The sequence below is a fragment of the Lolium rigidum genome, chromosome 4, assembly GCF_022539505.1.
Source record: "Lolium rigidum isolate FL_2022 chromosome 4, APGP_CSIRO_Lrig_0.1, whole genome shotgun sequence".
Lineage (NCBI taxonomy): Eukaryota > Viridiplantae > Streptophyta > Magnoliopsida > Poales > Poaceae > Lolium > Lolium rigidum.
Window position 1 is genome coordinate 208784440 of NC_061511.1, and position 19194 is coordinate 208803633.

General features: G+C 43.2%; 1 pseudogene; it reads right to left on the reverse strand.

The window, feature by feature from the left end:
- Positions 1 to 3607: 3607 nt before the first annotated feature.
- Positions 3608 to 18770, reverse strand: LOC124648129 (annotated as a pseudogene).
- Between the last annotated feature and the right edge of the window lie 424 nt (positions 18771 to 19194).

The window sequence follows — 19194 nt, forward strand, 5'->3', positions numbered from 1 at the left end:
ATATACTATATTAGATCAAAATATGCTATTCAGCATCGGCGATCCATCGAATGATTCATGGACAGAAAGAATGAAGGAAAATAAAGGGGTAATACCTGAAAAACACATTGACAGTCGAGCGGTGGCTAGTCCGTTGGAGAGGGAAGTCTAGGTAGGTGGAATACCATGGTGGCAGAATCAGCGTTAGCTATGAGGTGGTGAAGAGCACTCATTAGTCTAAACTAATAAAATAAGTTTAATTTTCGTATTGTGCTGCAAATATACGCAAACAACAAACATGATAGGCGGACAAGGGATTCACAATTGTTTTGCTGAATTTAAGTCCATTAGCTCTGTAAACTTAAAGAATTTAATTTTGGTATAACACTTTATTGGAATGAATCCTTTGAAACTCACTTCAAATTTTGAATCGCCAACAGATGTTTCACGAGATTAGATGCAACCAACAAACTATTTAGCATATGACCTACACTACGATCAAAATTTGATTGTTTGCTGACAGTAACATGAGAGGGATAGACTTATACACAATATCAATTCTTCAGGTTCACTGGAACGTATGAAATAATAACAATGAATCAAAGGTAATGACCCTTTCTACTATGTTTTTTGAACAATGCCACTAAAGCAATCTGCAGAATAGATATACAGATAAGAAACTAAACACATAGCAATCATAGAAATGGGTAGAAAAAAACAAAAAATTCTAAACGGGCAACCATAAATATTTCTTTGAATCATACAATCCCCGTAGGCAACCTGATGGAGTTCAGAAAAATAGGTCAGCTCAGATTTGTACATGTACACTTCATGAGTAAACCTAGTAGATAATACAAAATGACACATGCTGCTCACCATGGTATTGAAACGAGTATTGGTCCAGTCCCAACTTGAGCCTGAAGCTACATATGGCTAAGCTGAAGGCCTGAAGCAAATAAGACATAAATCAATAATATGATTATTGTTCCAGTAACGTACTTGTGGATAATCAAAATGTTTACTTAATTATCACACGCTGTGTACATCAATGTTATTAATTCGTCGGAAGGCAGAAACTGAAAACCTAAGACTCGAAAATGCATGCTTGATAATTCAATTTACTTAGTACAAAGGTCAGAAGATATTGTAGCTTGTACTAAATAAGCTAAGTAAATTAGGCATAATCGGCAGGCCCCTGGTACATATGGCTGCTCAAAGGGAATCCTATTTACTAAAACATCTACTGATGCACCAAACTTTTCAATTTAATTGGTATAACCAGTAAATGACATTAATTACAGAGCAATGCCCTAACCTTGTACATCAGCAGAAGGCAAACCGATGACAAGCTGCCTTTTCCGTGAAGAGAACGGGAACATGCAGCCTCCACCGAAGACGTATGCTAGCCCGACCGATGTACACGGCCTTGTCCCAGCGCAAGGATGTGGAAGAAAACATCGCCCGGAAGAGCGAGGAGCACTGCCATGAAATCAACAAAAGTTAGCATGCAAACACCCCCAACCGATCCGCTCCAGAATCAGTGAGAGAGAAATTAATCCAAACCACCGGATGACAAGGATTTGAAGTAGGAAATACGGCGATATAAAACGGAGTAGAGAGGGATTCCCACCTTCAAAGAGCAACGTAGGTTGGAGATTATTTAGAAGTGAAGGACAAGATCCGAACGCGCCGCGACCGTCGACGAAAATGACGGCGGCGATGAGGAACATGACATCCTCAATGCAGATCCGCACGTTTCTCCAAAACGGCAAGGAGCTCCACCACGAATGGTAAAAGGGTGCAACACCAGGACACATCCATGAGACGGGGATCTACGGCGTGGGAGGCGGCGCCGAGCCCCTCTCCCACCTTCTCCGGTCGTACCAGCCGTCGGAGGAGAAAGGGAGAGGAGGCGTCGGGGAGTCGAGAAACAGAAGGGAATGGGCTTGGCCCATCCGTGCGTGTACGGGCAAAGCAGAGCAAAAGTAATCAGTTTAGTTTTTGCCTTTTTGGTGGGAGGGTAAAATGGTCAGGTGAAAATATGTAGGACGAAACCTCTGATCGGAGTAAACAGAACCAGTTCCTCCTTTTTAGATAGTAGAGATAGAGAAGAGATAGAGATTGGACAGTCAAGATGTCTCCAATATTTGACATCAAACATTTTTGACAATTTACGGACTTACGTATAATAGTAAAGATGATGATTGTCTCATCACTATTGACTATGCCGATCCCGTGATCAATTTGTTGATTGCTTGATTTACTTCCATGTATTAACTATGACTGTTGTTGTTTTTTTTGTAAGTATATGATGGATGACCGGATGGCGAGCGGAAGACGTTTAGTAAGATTGGACGATCAAGATGTCTCCAATCTTTAACAGCGAATATTTTTGATGATGTACGAACTCACGTATAATAGTAAAGATTGCATAAGGTGGTGTTGATACGAGAAGGGATATTCTCTCCGGTTAAATTGTGCCATCTTCCACCTCCGCGGCTATAGTCTATAGACACTAAATTGGCCCTCGAAGTTGATGTGTAGCACGGCAAGGCTTTGAGTGTGCCATGATGCATGTTGGTGACACGTACTAGTCTCTCCGTCTATAAAAGAAGAATGTCTCAATTTTATTAAAATTTAGATGTGTTTTAACCCATTTTAGTATCTAGATAATCTCAAGGTTCCTTGCCTTCCACGAGAAATTGACGCACACAATGATGGATGACCGGCTGCGCAGGGCCTGGGTGGGCTGGGCTGGTCACAGGATTCTCCCGTCGCTCCCATGCCAGGCCTTGGGCCACTGCCGCGCGGGACCAGCCCCCGGCCGTGGGTCTTGGAGGCAGACTCGATTCGGTGGCTCTCTTCTCCTTCCAAGTTCCGAGTGGCCAAGCAAGACAAAGCAGGAGGCCCGAGAGTGCATACTCGCCTCTTGCCCTGCCGACCTGGTGGGAGGCGTACGTAGGCAGCAGCGGAAGATCTGAGAGGAGGAGCAAACGGGGTGTGCCCGCCGTCGCCTACTCATTGGCCACAGCGGTGACCTACGATTCATAGATTTGTCAGCGCCCTGCCCTGTTTCCCGGCGACGGTGAGGAGAAACAGGGCAACTGCGCGGCAATGCGCTATTCCGCTGCCCAGCTTCCAATCCATCCGCGAGGGATCGAGGCGGCGGCTGCACGGCAAGTGGTTGTTCGTCCTCCATAGTCCCTGCCCCTAGTTGAGTTCGTCTGACCTGCAGCCGGCAACCGCACTGTGGTCTCTAAGGACGCTGGGAAGGACATTGCCGGGAAACTCAAGATTACAACCTACTCCGTAAGTTTCTTCTGCACTACAGTATGTATGTGACTGAGTTTAACAGCATTGATTTCTGAATGTTGATGATGCGCATACATTCTTATAAAAATGAGTACACATTCTTTTGAGATTAATACACAAGAGCTCCATATGCCCTGAACATCTTACTTAGTCACAAGAACATCGTGACAGCCTGCATGCCCGCTGAAATTAACTGCAAATGCCACAGAACTTGGATTAACCTGCATCTCGCAGTTTTAGCCCGGACTTGGGTTGACATGCATTTGCTGGGGTGTGTGTTCACAAACTGACGAGAACAAGGAAAAACAAACACTATCTACTTCGTCAGTTTCAAGCCCTGCACATTCTCATCATGGAGCAGAGGAACACCTTTCAGGTTCACCTCCTCTGCAGCAACATAGAGTATAGAAGCACTGCAGCTCCCGGCCTGTGACGTTGGCCAGCTACTTCTCGGGTATCTCAGTTAGGCGCTTGCTCAGGCAACTCCTCAGCTCGATTCGTCCTGTTCCAGCCACCATCTTTCTCCAATCAGTTAGAAGCCATAAAGTCATACCTCGAAAAATAATCCGAGTAGTCTTAACTACCGAGCTATCACACTACCTTATTACATCGTACTACCCAGCCATAAAGACATACCTAGAAAAATGGATGAAATCAGACGTGTCACGAGGCACCGGCGCGTCCGATTCACTCCAGTCAGCGTAGGGTTTCCGACGCTTCTACTGTGCATCAAAACCGGTCGGCTACTTTTGAAACATGCGGGTGTCGCCCAAAACAAAGCCAGGTCCAAATAATGCTTGATGATGTGCAGCCTCGAGGTTCCCGGCAAATTTGGTGTTTGAGGATTCCATGCTGCAGAGCATAACTGAAATAATGTAAACCGCACGTGGTCTCTCGAGTTTAATCTGATATCAAGTAGCTACAGAGTCATTACAAGCAAGTTCCCTGGTGCACGCTGCAGCATTGAAATTTACGCACACCAAATCGGACTTCAGTAAAAGGAGGCCGTAACGCACCAGGCGTCGGAGGCGTCGGAGAATGAGTGGATCCGGCGGCCTCTCTTCTCCTTGCGGCCGGCGGGGCGAGAGAGGTCCGGCTGCAAGAGGGCATCCTCGCCTCGCGTCCTGCGTGCTAGCCGTGCGGTCCCCGTGGAGGAGAACGTGCTCGATCTCATGGGAGCACCTGCCCAGAGGATGGATGCTCTGAGTAGCGGGGTGCCGAACGCCCTGCCATGTTTCTCGGCGCCGGCGAGGAGAAACAGGGAAGCTGCGCTGTGATGCGCGACATTCGATTCATCGGCGACGACACTGAGGCGGCAGTGTCGCGAGTCGTTTTCTCTCGACCCTCATTTGGGTTCGTCGGACCTGCAAGAGGCAACCGGCGTCTGATCTATGGATGACGGGAAGGACATGGCCGGCGACCACAAGATCGCTCAGTAAGTTGCTTCTTCCTTCCACACCATACCAATGGGTTTCAGAGAATGATTTCTGAATGTTGATGATGCATATAAATTATTCAGAAAATGAATGATGGGTATGCATTACTTTTGAGATGTAGTTTCCAGTTTGTCAAATAGTATATGCCTTCTTTTTTATGATCACACGCAAAATCCATACGCCCTGAACATCTTGCTTAATCACAAAATTGGTGGTGTTCTGTTAGGCTGGGACACTAGATGAGGTAGAACAAATCTACCGCCCAAGCCACAACAACAGTCTGACTCGGGCATGCTCATTTTCTGTACCTCTACCCAATGCACAAAACAACAGTACAAATATGCTGAGTTCCTCTGAGATTTCAAGCGTTCCGCCTCGTTTACATTCATCCTTTCTTTAGTACTTTCACAAGCTAGCAACAGATACTGTATCATGCTCTAAAAGTGTAGAGCGAATGTTGGTTTCAGTTGTGGACCATGCCCAACACAAACATGTATCAGAATCATAAGTAAGGCATAGATGGATGTCACAAAGATTACAACTACACACTGTTCGGTAAGAAAAGGACGAAACTAACAGAGCACCCAGAGTTATCACTGTTTCATCACGTTGACATTCATGCTTTCTTTTAATCGAACAAACTAAGCTAGAGACTATGAATCTCAATCAGTCTGAAAGAAATCTTGAAAGTTAATTCAGGCCCTCAATTTTGCAACCTACTGTGTGCGTATAACCTGTGTAGGTCACTAGTCCTAGTAAAATTCCTGCAAATAGAATAATGAAAATTGTTTGATTAGCTTGGGTTCCACTAGTAGTTCATATGAATAATAAGCTGAATACATCAAGCAAATGTTACGTTGCGACAAATTTCCAATTGTGATGCACTGGCTGGAGCTGCAAACAAATCCCCAGTAGCTTGTGTCGATCTTCTCATTAGCAGTGGCTATTATACACCGCTGCATTGTGCTTCCTAACAATCCACACACTACTACTCGACAAGCAAGGTCGTTGAGGCCGCGGGCATTCCAGATAACAAGGTTGTGACTCATTGGGGATACAATTTCGACCTGATGCAAACTGACAAAAGAACAATGGCTTGCTAGACCGGGGTAACCATCTGGGCAGGGGCGGGCGGCTTGGCTGGAGGGCGCCATGGTGGAGAGGGCGCCGATCTGCTCCGGTGAGAGGGGGGCTGTCGAAGGTTGCAGAGTACTTGCCTTTCGGCTATGGTGAGGCCCCTCTGGGAAACAACCAGCTTGCGCGCCAAGCATGATGGGCATCTGGGCGAGCTGGAGCAGCTGGAGTCCACCGCCTGAAACCGGAATGTCGGCCTCGAATTCGTCAGACACGGGTGTTCTGTGCGTCGGCGTGGTCTTTGCTTCCATACCAGCACGGGTGTCACCATGGGCAGCAGCAGTTGATGTTCATATACACTATCTAGCTGAACCAGCTAGCTCTAGATAATTTCCTGCGAAGTAAATAATGACAGTTCTTTGATTAGCCGGTACTGCAAAGGAATTGCCAGGTTACTATGTCGATCTTTACAACACTAGTGGCTATTATCAGTAGTTGTACTCTAGAAAACTAGATAAGTCGTCCTTTTTCTACTGCTCTATTTTTCAAAGCGAAGTGGTGTTTAACACAAGGAAAATTGCAAGGCAAAGTAGATGAATATGTAGACATTTTTGCATGAAAGATTAATAAATGCAAGACAGGGTAAATTCTAATATAAGAAAAAGGAGAAAGAGTACGTAAAAATAAAATAAGATTAGTACTACAGAGAGCCAGCTTTTGGTAGGACACGTACCTTGTTTTTTATGTGAGCCAGCTTCAACATGTTCTCCTCTAATCCGCACCACTGCTTTAGGTCAGGGCAATTAGAAATGTCTAGTGTTTGGAGGTTGGTGAGTTGTTCCATGCCCTCAGGCAAACACTTGATACCCTTACAATTCCAGATTCTAAGAGTCACCAGAGAGCTGGGCAGGAGACATACCCTTTCACCCAAGTGATTTAATTCAGGGCAGCTCATAATGTTTAGTATCTTGAGACGGGTGAGTTGTTGTATGCTTTCTGGCAAAGAACACAAGACATCACAGGCCCACAGGACAAGTTCTGTGAGGGAGGTTAATTCTCCTAACCAGTGCGGCAGTGATGCCATGTTGCTGCAACCCCGCAGTTGTAGCCTTTTGAGTTGCCAGTGGTTCTCGTTCAGCCATTTTGGCAGCTCTTCCAAGTATTTGTCTTCTAGTGTTAGAGACTTCAGAGAGGAGAGATGTTGGACCTCTGGTGAGCCGATCAGATCGACTGAGCCTTTAATATGCAAATCAGTGAGGCCAGGGAAGTGCTGAAGCAACCTCCAGTGATACAGAGGTACCTTGCTGTTTTCAACTGACAGCTTTGTAGTTACAGGAGAAAAGGAGGAGGTGGCATTGGTGTGTGGTCCAGTACACTCTTCCCATGATGATAACACTTTATCGCTGTTTGATATCACCCACTCTCTAGCTTTAGGTGGAAGCGGTTTCAGCCTTAACAGGGGGCAATCATGAATTTTTAACTTTTCAAGCACGTGCTGCTCACCACTGGAGTGTGACGTGGTCCACTCTTCCAGGTTTGCCATGCCTCTGAGAACCAGCCACTCCAGGTTTGGCAATTGGTCCAGCACTAGCCAGGCTGGAAAGCTGACACCGCTGTAACCACATATCTCCAACCACTTCAAAGTGCTTGGTGGCACCAGATTTTCCATCAAAATTTTGTGATCCACAAACCTCTCAGCATCTGGAGTCCACTCCAGTTTCAAGTCCTCAAGTTTTTTCTTCCCCATCAAATTTATACGCTGGGCCTCTTCTACAGATTTCACATTTTCAAGTCCAGTCAAGTTGAGCTCCACAGGATCTATGTGTTGTAGCAGGACGAGGTTGCTGCTAGAGTGGCCATCACCAGGCTGCACCACAAAGTGTGGTAATGATAATGCACTACTACCAAGCTGAGGGGCTTTGGAGATAAACGAACAACCATTTATATCAAGAAACTTCAAACTATCCATTGTACCTATACTACCTGGTATCTTTTCAAGAGACCGGCATTCTGCGAGGTTCAATGTATGCAGCTTTCTGAGGTTACAAATACTTTCAGGTATACTTCTCATACGATTATTAGACAAGTCCAAATGCTCCAGATTGGAAAGATAACTGCATATATAGTTGATGATACTGTCTATGATATCTTCATTCCTATTCATCAGCCAAGACACATTCAAATACCTGAGTTTGGTCACATTTTCTGGCAACAACATGATACTTGTACCCTGTAAATTCAAATGTTGCAGATTGGAAAGACCAGCCAAAGCTTCATCTAGACAATCAATACTATGACAGCCTGATAGATCAAGATGCACCAAAATTTTTAGACTCCGAAATGACCTCGGCAGTTCTGGCATATTCTTACAACCTGACAAGTTTAAGTACTTGAGTTGAATGAATGTGCCCAAAGCTTCGGGGAGCTTTCGAAGATCACAAGCCTCTGAAGATAAGTTCAGATACTCAAGTTTGGCCAGGGTGCCCAAAACTTCTGCTTCCTGGCAACTTTCAAGATATGAGCTGAATGATAAGTTCAAATACTCTAGTTTGGATAAGGTGCCCAGAGCTTCTGGCATCTCTCCAATTTTTTTGCAGTGAGATAAGTTCAAATATTTCAGTTTTGTGAGGCTGCCCAAGAACTCCGATACACCTCCAATACAAGAGCAATTTGACAAATCAAGATGCACTAATTCTTTTAGCCTCCCGAATGATTCTGGCAACTTTTCAATTTCTGAACAACCGGACAAATCAAGATATGCCAGACCTTCAATTTCTCCAATGGATTCTGGCAAAGCCAAGATTCTAGAAGACCCATGAAGGTTGAGGTACATTAACTTTGAGAGCGTGCTGATATCATTCGGAATGACTGCATCTTGGACTCTAGGAGCATTAAGATACCTCAGCTGCTTCAATACACCAATAGAATCTGGCAACTTATGTATGATGCACTCGCTTAAGTCAAGGACGCGCAAGGACTTGGCAGATGAAAATGCAACACGGTGAAGTTCAGTTTTGTCACAGTCCATAAAACGCAGTGCCCTTATCTTGGATGACTCCAAGTCCAATGGCTTAGTACAATCATCAAGCAATGCATAATGGTACCAGCTTCCCTTAGTGTTCCTACCTTTGCCAGCGACAAGGATTTCATCGTCCATTACTAATCTTGCTAAGTCATGTACCAGATCATGCATGGTGAACAATGTAATATCTTCATCATACAGTTTGATAGTCTGCAGGAAAATCATTTTACGGAGTCAGATTTTGGGGTTTCTTATATTTAAGCTAATTTATGAATGAAATTCGTTATTGAATAGTAAATTCTACTTGTGCTTCTCTCTTGTTTCCCAAGTGTAGATTTTTTCGCTGAACTGTAAACTGTAAAATTAGATAAGTATGTGCTTAAGTGTCACGGCCGAACATAATTCATTTCTCGGACAAGTGCAAAGCAGTTTCGGATGTTGTGATGGTGTTTCTCAATGCATGGCAGTCAATTAACATCATATTGAAATAATAACAGAGTTCCAAAATTATGAGAACTCCTAAGAAACCAAAGAAGAAAAAGTAATCATACGATGAAAGAAGTCTAGAAAACTCATAAATAAATTATGTAGACTAGAGAAAATTCATCAGAATTTCCAGAAAAGTGTGAAGGCATAAAAAGCAACACAAAAATTTATATGTCAGATTCCTAATGCTGGTTAGACTTGTATGCAGAAACCTTCGCTATACCATCATGAAAGAAATCTACATAGTTTGGACAGTTCCGAAGCAAATTATATGATTTATTATTTTAGGGTAGGAATAGTTAGTTGATCAGAAATTGTATTTTTCGTTGTAATATTATACTAGATCAAGCCACTGTGTTTTGACTATAGTTTAAAATCCAGACCAGATCGCTGATCAGAGCGGAATATTGTTTCTTAAGCTCTAAATATTGTTCCTCCGCTGGTTCAGGGAAATCTCAAGTGCTTGTTTGGATATAAAGTTTTTGCGCTAGATTTTAGGAAAACTTGTTTCGGAAGATTTCTCGAAAACCAGTATTACTAATTACTCGGTTCTTAAGAATAAGTAGATGAAAAATCCTGTTTGGAAATTTTGTTGAGAAACAATGGGGGTAGCTGTAATTAGTTTCCTATAACCGCGTTTTCAGAAGAACGATGAATATGGATTTCCCAAAATTCTAATTGCTTGGATTGTGGAAACCATTTTTCCCTTATCCCTGTTTTGAATGCCTCATCCAAAAGACAATTTTTTGTCGGTTGCCTGGGACTAAGGTAGACCAGTTGTGTTGAAACACTGTATCCAAACAAGGCCTAAGTGGCACTAGTGTGTAAGTGGCAGTATGTGGGTGTCAGTTTCATGTATGATTGGTCTCAAATTCTAAATAATCCTAGTGGCATATAATATGTGGATTTGGTATTTCATATATACCAATAGAATTGGATTACAAATCCCACAAATGGACTTATGTTACTCCGTCAGCTTAGAAAAGTCATCTGAAGTGATGATCACATCCATCTGGTTGTAGCCTAGGTTCAGTAAAATCTGTTTCCAAAGAGTGCTGTTTCCAAAGAGTGCTTATGTCAGTGGCCAGAGCTCTGGTATCCGATAAGGAACCAGTTATGTTATTGTGGCCAAAACTAATCCAAAGTAATAGTATACTGAATAAATCCACACAGTTGTGATGATCAGTTCATATTACTTCCCTAAAAATTAACAGCACAGTATTATATATTTATCCTTGTATATCGAAAATTTTAGTTATGAAAGTATGCTATGCGGATATGCAATTCTCTTTTTGTAGAATAATGTTCTTTGGTACGGATTTTCTGGAAAAGTTTGGTCATGAAAGTTTAGTAATGAAAGTACACTATGTGGGCACAACTTGGTTCTAGGGAAAGTTTAGAATTTTCACGGCATTCACTTGCACTTAGGGATTTCAAACCCGGCACATGTGTGAGTGTGGTAGTATGTGAAAGTAAACTATGTGGGCAACAACTTAGTTTCTAGGGGAAGTTAAGATTTTTTCACTCCATTCACTTGCACTTAGGGATTTCTAAACCGACACATGTGTGAGTGTGGTAGTATGTGTGCATGAAACTGTTCTGTTTTAATATTTACTATTGTAGTATCAAATTCTAAATAGCCACAATGCTCTATAATATGTGGATTTCGGTAATTGGATTATTAATCCCACAAGAATGCAACACTCCAAATTGGCGCGTTGCAGGCATGCATTTTAGTTCAAACTTTTGCTATGCATCTTTCAGTATTATGGCATGTTTCGTCTTTATAGGAAAAATGTGCATTTGTTAGTGTCCTACGTAAGTGAATAATAATAAAAACTTTCCCTTGAAATATATGTATATTCATCGAGGGCTTGGCTTGCCCTGTTAAGGAGTGAGAACCCTTCAGGATTTCTAGTGAATTGCCCAAGGTAACCCTATCTTTATTAGATTTTACTTTTGGAAGCAGGAATGTTGGCCGCCACTTATTTATTTATATGCTAGTAAAAGATACAATCAGATAAAAAAATTGCAAGAAATATAATAAAACATTTGCACATAAAAAATCAAATATAAATTTTGTAACCTACATTTAAAATAACATGTAAGAAAAAACAGAGGGTTAACTTTTCGTACCAAGAGATCATGCTATACACAGGAAGTGGAAGTAAGAGACTTGTTTATCATACGTTATATGAGGATGCAAACTTTAGACCTCGTGTTTGGCATTTCGTTTTGCTCCTAGCAATCACTACTTGATATGTTTTTTCTTGATTTTGAGCATGCCGCAATAGAATTAGTAGTTGAATATTGTGGGGTTGTACTAGGAGCTAGTGCAATAATGTACAAGTGGGTGTTCTATGTGTATCAATTTATGAAATGTTTAAGAACTTATTTGGAAAAGTTCTGTTTTGCAAGTTACACCTCTGTATATGTTATACTATCATTTCAATATCTTGCATCTTGTGTACTTAAAAAATATGCACTATATACTTAAGTGACCTTGCAGTAGTTTGAAGAAAGTAAAATACATTCAATCACATAAGGTATACGAGTATAAACTCACCGATGGTGACTTGGAATGTTCAAGGAAAGAGAGTCCCAAAAGTTGACTAATGTATATTTCACCAAGCTCCCACGTAGAGAACCCAAGAGAAACCCATTGGAGAATAAGATCATCTTTTGCTATCTTGTGACCTTTTGGAAATATTGCACGATAAGCAAAGCACAGCTTCGAGATATGAAGGCATAAAACTATAGCTCAATTTCGGAGATGCAAGCACTTGCGAAGAAGTTGGATCTATTGAAGAAGATGCATTCCGAGATATTACTATCCCTCACTCGATTCCCATTCACTTGGTTTCATAGATTGCATCATGTGTCCAAGAGAGATAGCTGCTAAAGCCACACCACAACACTTCATTGCGATGACCTTACCTATCTCCTCTAATTGTTCTTTGTCATCTCTAGATTCAAATGCACTCTTTTGCTTTATTATAGACCAGCACATTTCATCAGTCAATGGTGCTAATTTGTATGGTTGGATGGTACAAAATTTTTCTGCAATGACATCATCACGTGTGGTTACTATGACTACCACGTTATCGCTCTTCCCAATCTGCAAGCATATCGATTAGACTCTTCGAGCTGTAATTGCTCACCCTCCCGAGAGGTCATCCGGAACAATAAGAATCTTCTTGTCAGCAAGGAGCTTTTGAAGACAATTGTGTATCATCTGCATTGTACTCGTACTCACTCTCCTTCACTTCCATTGATAGTTGTGATATTATAGAATTGCCAATCTTCTTCAAATCAAATATCCGTGACACATAAACCCACACCCGAGAGTATTCTTTGAATTTGGAATTATTGTAAACCATTTTTGCCAAGGTTGACTTTCCAAGGCCTCCAATTCCACATATGGGAAGGATTGTGATCTCGTTTTGCATGTTCTCGGATAAAGAAGCCAATATTTCCTCTTCCGCAATGGCCCTCCCAACAACATGTGTCTCCATGATTGACGTGGTTTCCCGTATATCGGTAACCTTTGGCTCATTGGCATTAGCGTCTTCCCATAATCTGAATTCCTTGTGCTGATCGGTTATCACCTTCGGATCCTCCCTCACCGTCTCCATCTTGTTGGCCATTGTAATCTTGGGACCAACTATGAGACACGGGATCATAATTGCCAAATATTTTTTGAATGAGAACCGCAAGACAATTGATTTGTTACTAGAGTGAGAACTCGACCAGCTTTATAGTTCTATACTACAAAGGCATTTGGCACAACTGGATTTTCGAAAAAACATCAAGTTTCTATAAGACCAAATCTTCTTTCATATTTTTGAAAGATTCAGAATGTATGACCATGACAAAACTATAAGAAAACTAAGCTCAGACATGAAAAATCTTACAACATCTAGAAAAGTTAAATCATATCAAAAAATTATTCTAACTTGTCTATTTAATTAGCTCTTTTTTTTTTTTTTTTTTTTTTTTTGAACAAGGAGAGGCGCCAGAGGCGCCAAATTCATTTAGCTCATGAACATAATACATCGTGCATTACAAAGCCTTGGAGATTCGAATTTTGAAAAGCTAGAGTTATGGGCCAAGGCCTATTTGCATGAGCTGAGTTGATACAACTAAAAATAGGTCCAGACTTTGATCGTCTGGTCGCCTGATGTGCACAGATGTCTGCTACTCCGTTTAAGTCTCTGGTAATGTGATAAACCTTCGGTTGAAGCATCTGAGAAATCTCCTGAAAGTTCGCTACAAGCTGTCGAATCTCCCATAGAGCATGCGGATCAGTTGCAGAATTAGCAGCAGCAGCTTTAGCTAGAGATAGGTTATCAACCAGAAAAGTGACTTGCTGGAGCTGAAGTATAGTAGCGACCCTTGCTGCTAGCACAAGTGCGAAAGCTTCTGCATGTAGTGGAGATGGCACCATCTCCGTGGATGCTTGGATGAAAATCTTCGTAGCATGATGTCCATCCTGAAAGTGGCAAAAAACGCCAAGACCTGTCTTTGTGTTTTTTCCCGTTGCTGGAGTTCTTCGTGTCTTCCATGCCGCATCAGAGTATACCTTGGGTCCTTCTATTGAAAGATCTGTCTTGATAGTATTTCCTGTAGATGGAAGCATACTGGTTGAAGTAGAATTGATCTTTTTCTGCACCTGCAATGTAGGATTAGAAGAATCATGCAGCTCTAAATTATTGCAAAGAGCTTGAGCATTAATGTTTATCTGATATGGAGCCCCATTTTTCCTGTTAAAAAGACAGTCATTCCTGGACTTCCAAATACACCACATGAAAGTTAAGATATTCTGTAGAGAAGCATGTGGATGATTCAGATTTTGCAAGTTCAAAAGAATCTGCGTTAAGGAGCTACAGTTATGAGTAAGAATATCAGTGCGAATAAACCACGGAGCACCAAACCATGCAATCCTGGCGAAGTGGCATGTGAAGAAAAGATGAATGTCGTCTTCCTCCAAACCACACCTGCAACAAAGCTTACTGATATGCTTAGAATACTTACCAGCACGAACTCCTGTAGGAATAGCCCTTCGCAGAAAACGCCAAGCAAAAGCTTGTACTCTTGGAATGATATTCTTGTCCTTCCAAACCTGATTAAGAAGTTGGATAGTAGCAGGTGGTAGTGGTGTTGGTCTGGGCTCCCCTAGTTCGTGTAATCTCTGCAAACAAGTACGATAAGCACTTTTTGAATTGCATTTACCATTCGGAGTGAGCTTCCAGCACAAGATATCTTGTTCCTGGGAGGAAATAATAGGAGTTTGCTTGATAATCTGAGCCGTGGGCTGATGGAATAAGGTATCGATAAGTTGCTCATTCCAAGCTCGCTGGTCAGGAAGCCACAAATCTTTGACTAGTGCCGGATATACAAATGTCTGCTGCTGGAGGATCAAATCATCGTAGATTCTAGTCCAAGCTTGACACCATGGAGTGCTCCAAACAGAAATATTGCCTTGAGTTATTTGGAAGAAAGAATGAGTTTGCAGAAGGGGAATGACTTTGAGGATGGAGGTCCAGAAGGCAGATTTTGGAACGTGCAAATTTGGGCGCCAAATGGAGGTGTCATGAAAATATTTGGCCTTAAGCACTCTGTGAAGCAAATCATGAGGGTTCGCGGCAATTCGCCAAGCTGCCATGAGAATTAGGCCTTGATTAATCGCCTGGAAATTGCGAATGCCTAAACCCCCCTCTTTCTTAGGTGTGCAGATGTCTTTCCATGCTCTTAAGCAAAGCGCACGACTAGAAGCTTCCTCTCTAACCCCAGTCCACCAGAAAGTCCGAATTATCGAATTCAACTTTGTAATGAATTTTTTTGTGAACAAGATGTTGGACATATAGTAAACTGGGATGGAGGAGAAAACAGATTGAATGAGATTAAGCCTAGCTGGATGGGAAAGCTTGTCTGCCTTATAAGTGCTTAATTTGGATTTGAACTTCTCAAGCACAAAGTTGTAAGCCGATGTTCTGTCTTTCCCCGGAAGAACGAGAGGATGACCAAGATGAGTGAAGGATGCATCAATGTCTGGCACCGGGAAGATTTGCTTAATGGTCATGGCTGTATTGGGATGAACATGCTTACTAAAAAGGATACCTGATTTAGACCAGTTTGGAGTTTGTCCAGAGGCAAAGAAAAATTGATGAAGAATATCTCGCATAGTCGAAGCCTCCTGGAAAGTCGCCTTGCCACATATTAAAAGATCATCAGCGAATAAAAGCGAGTGAATAGGAGGGCAATTTAGACCTAAGGTGATACCTTCCAGGGAGCTGTTTGACATGGCATCCTGCAAGGCTAGAGAGAGCTCATTGATTGCGAGAACGAAAAGATATGGGGATAGGGGACAACCCTGCCTGATTCCTCGGTCGCTGCGGAAACTAGCAAATGGTTGGCCATTAATGACAACCGAGAAAGTTGGCGAAGAAATGCAAGCATGAACCAGATTTATGAAATGACCATGCAACCCTTTTCGTGAGAGAGCTGCAACAATGAAGATCCACTCTATTCGATCGAAGGCCTTGGCAAGATCAATTTTGAGCATGAATGCTTGGTGTTTCCAGGAGGTAAGAGCAAAGGAGTGGGTTATTTCTTGGGCAATAATGATGTTGTTACTAATACGACGACCCTCGATAAAAGCTTGCTGCGAAGGGTGGATGTAGTCTGGCAAGTGAGGTTTGAGTCTGTTTGCTACAGATTTTGCAATAAGCTTATAGATAACATTGCAGAGGCTGATGGGTCTATAGTCAGCTGGGACAAGGGGAACCAACTTCTTGGGGATTAGAGCAATATGAGTATCATTTATATGCGCAGGAAGAACTCCTGTCTGAAAAAAGGATCTTACCAACATGGTGACATCGTCTCCAATCCACTCCCAAGTGGATAAGTAGAATTCTACATTGAATCCGTCTGGTCCTGGTGAAGCATTTCTTTTCATGTCGTTGAGAGTTTGTAGAAGCTCTTGCCTGTCAGGTATGGTGTAGGTGTAGTCTTGACTTCCTTGTGGGAGCTCGGATCCCATGAATGGCCTGCCAAAGTTAGCATTCGGAGAAGCAAAAAGATTTCTAAAGTAATTCACAAAAGTGTTACTGATTTGATCAGGCATGAACTGAATGATATCATTTTCATCTTTAACTGAAACAATTGTGTTTCTTCTCCTACGCTTCAGGACTGCATTATGAAAGTAGGAAGTGTTCCTATCACCATCTTTAATCCACTGTTTTTTTGCTCTCTGCACATAGTAATCTGTTAGCTTAGTCATATTTTGCTCGTACCTGTTAACCAACGAAGCCTCGAGGTTATGATCCTGGAGATGTGTAGGTTGCATCTGAATTTGCTTGATTTCCTCTTCAAGTGTATTGAGCTCTTGCTGCAATGGTTTTTTCTTCCTGCACCAGACTCTTAGCGCTCCTGCAAGGTGGTTAGTTCTGGCCGAGAAAGAGCGCTTTGAACTGGTTTCCCAAACAGCTTTTGCATGGGATTGAAAGTCTTGCTCTTTGAGCCACCAATTTTCAAATTTAAAGGGTCGTTTTGTTCTACGAACAGGGCCATCCGTGGATAATAAAATCGCCGCATGATCACTAAGATTATGGATGATAGGCATGTTGTAAACATTCGAAATGGGATAATCAGCACACCACTCAGCATTGACTAAGCATCTATCAAGTCTTTCGTAAGTAGGGTTTGATGAGAAACGTTTATTAGTCCAAGTGTAAGCTGGTCCACTAAACCCAAGATCAAAGAACCCACACTGTTTAACCAAAGAGCGAAAAGCAACCATACGAGAACGATTAATATTCGGAGAATTTTTGTCGATATCATACAACAACTCATTCATATCCCCAATGCATAACATGGACAAGTTGCAATTATCATACACAAAAGAAGCCACTTGATCCCATATGTGGGTGGTCTGTCGATGATAGGGATCTCCGTAAATACACACAAGGCCAAACTTCTTATTAGTACTAGTAAGAACAATTGTAGCTAAAATAAGATGGAAGTTGGCATCATGAACGGAGACTTGGAGATCATCAGTCCACATCATCCAAAGCCCACCCGAGCGTCGTTGCGAAGGAACAACAATACTACCAGACATGTTAAACCTAGTAACAAGATCAGAAGATTTTACTCTAGACGATTTAATTTCAGAGACAAAGGTTACCTGAGCTTTTGTGGAGTTTATCATCCTAGCAAGGTAGCACATCTTCTCACTGCCAAGGTCCTTGCCCATGCCATGGCAGTTCCAACCCAGAGCCTTCATGGCATCATGTGAACTGTGGTGATGCCCCTGACTATTGGTGTTGACTTTCTCCGGATTGAAAGGTTACTGACGCAACCGATGACAGGACACGACTATGCAGAAGCGATAAGCGCAGAGTTGGACGTGCGCAGCGTTACGAGGTGAACTGGTGCTGGCGGAAGAGGCCTGGATTCGAGTTTCGTCCTCCGTGCAGAACAAATCAAGCACCCAAGAATCTTGAATCCAGTCGAATCGCAGACCACAGGTGGTCAATCGTTCAAGCAGCAGCAAGAAGAGGAGAATTTAGGATTTTTTTTTTTTGGGGGTTGGAGTGGGGGATCGTGGCTCCTCGTTCCCTAAAGAAAAGAAGGATTCTATTGGAGAGGAGCTGATTGAGGAGATGGAGAAATTGGCAAGGGTGAGAAGCAAAGGATAAACGGGATTTGGGGAGGAATAAGAGGGAATCTTCAAGAGAGAGAGGAGATCGGAAAACCACCAAGGTTCGGCAGCCACTTCTGGCAGTCTTGTACTGTGATTGAACTGCTGAGAGCTTGCTGGTGTAAAGGAAAAACGGATCAGGATGAGCTGAATATGGTGAAGATGGGAGGAAGAAAGCAGTTGAAGGTATCCGGAAGGGGATTTGAACGGCATCACGCCAGTCTCCGGCAAGTCGCCATAGTCGCCACAGAGGGCAGAGTTCGAGGAAAAGGGCTGAGATTTGGAGTACTACTAGTAACTTTGCCAGTTGCGTAGCCTAAGCCAATCCATCCTAGCCCAGTTCTATTTAATTAGCTCTAGCAAGTTTCTATAGAAAGAAGTGATGAATGACTTATTGTTTCGATAGTGGAAGAACAAGGTAGAACAAACAGGCCGGTGGCCTGCAGCGCACACATACCTTCCGTGGAGACGGCTGAGTGATTGGTTCTGTATCGGCCTCGAAGTCATCAATCATTTTGTCTGAGATGGCGTACGTCGCGTCCTTGAGCCGCTTCAGCCACAGAAGTGTAGATTTATCCGTGACCGACCGCCTCCCGGCGTCCTCGAGCAGGGCGTCGACAGACTCCAGCGCCATTTTCATCTTCTTCAGCTCCTTGTCAAAGTTCTTGTGCAGCTTAATCTGACCGCCGATGGCAGAACCAATCTGGTCACCCACCACCTTGAGGATGGCAGCGGCAAGCATTCCGCCGAGCTCCGCCATGGCCGCCGCTGCTCAAGGTTGGGGGAGGGGGCTGGGAGCAAAGAGCGGTGAAGGTAGACGCTCCAGCTTCAGATCTGATCTAAGTAAAGCCTGGGTTCCGGACACTGTTTCAGGTCAACTCTACACCAAGTCTTTGTTTTTCCGCGTATGACTGTGGCACCGTGCTCACTAACCGCCGACCCACCGCAGTACCGCACCTTATCCTCCCGTCATTATCTCTTCCCCACGAGCTCCCCTAGTCACACACACACACACACACGCAATCCCCAAACTCTTTTCGCTGGCCGCCATGGGGAGCAGCACGCGAGGCCGCTGCCGAGTAGTGCCGCGGGGAGACCGCCGTGGGGAGGCGCCGCACCGGGGAGTTGAGGGACGCCGCTTGGGAGACTCGAGAGGAGGAGTCCGCCGCTGCCCCGGGGAGATG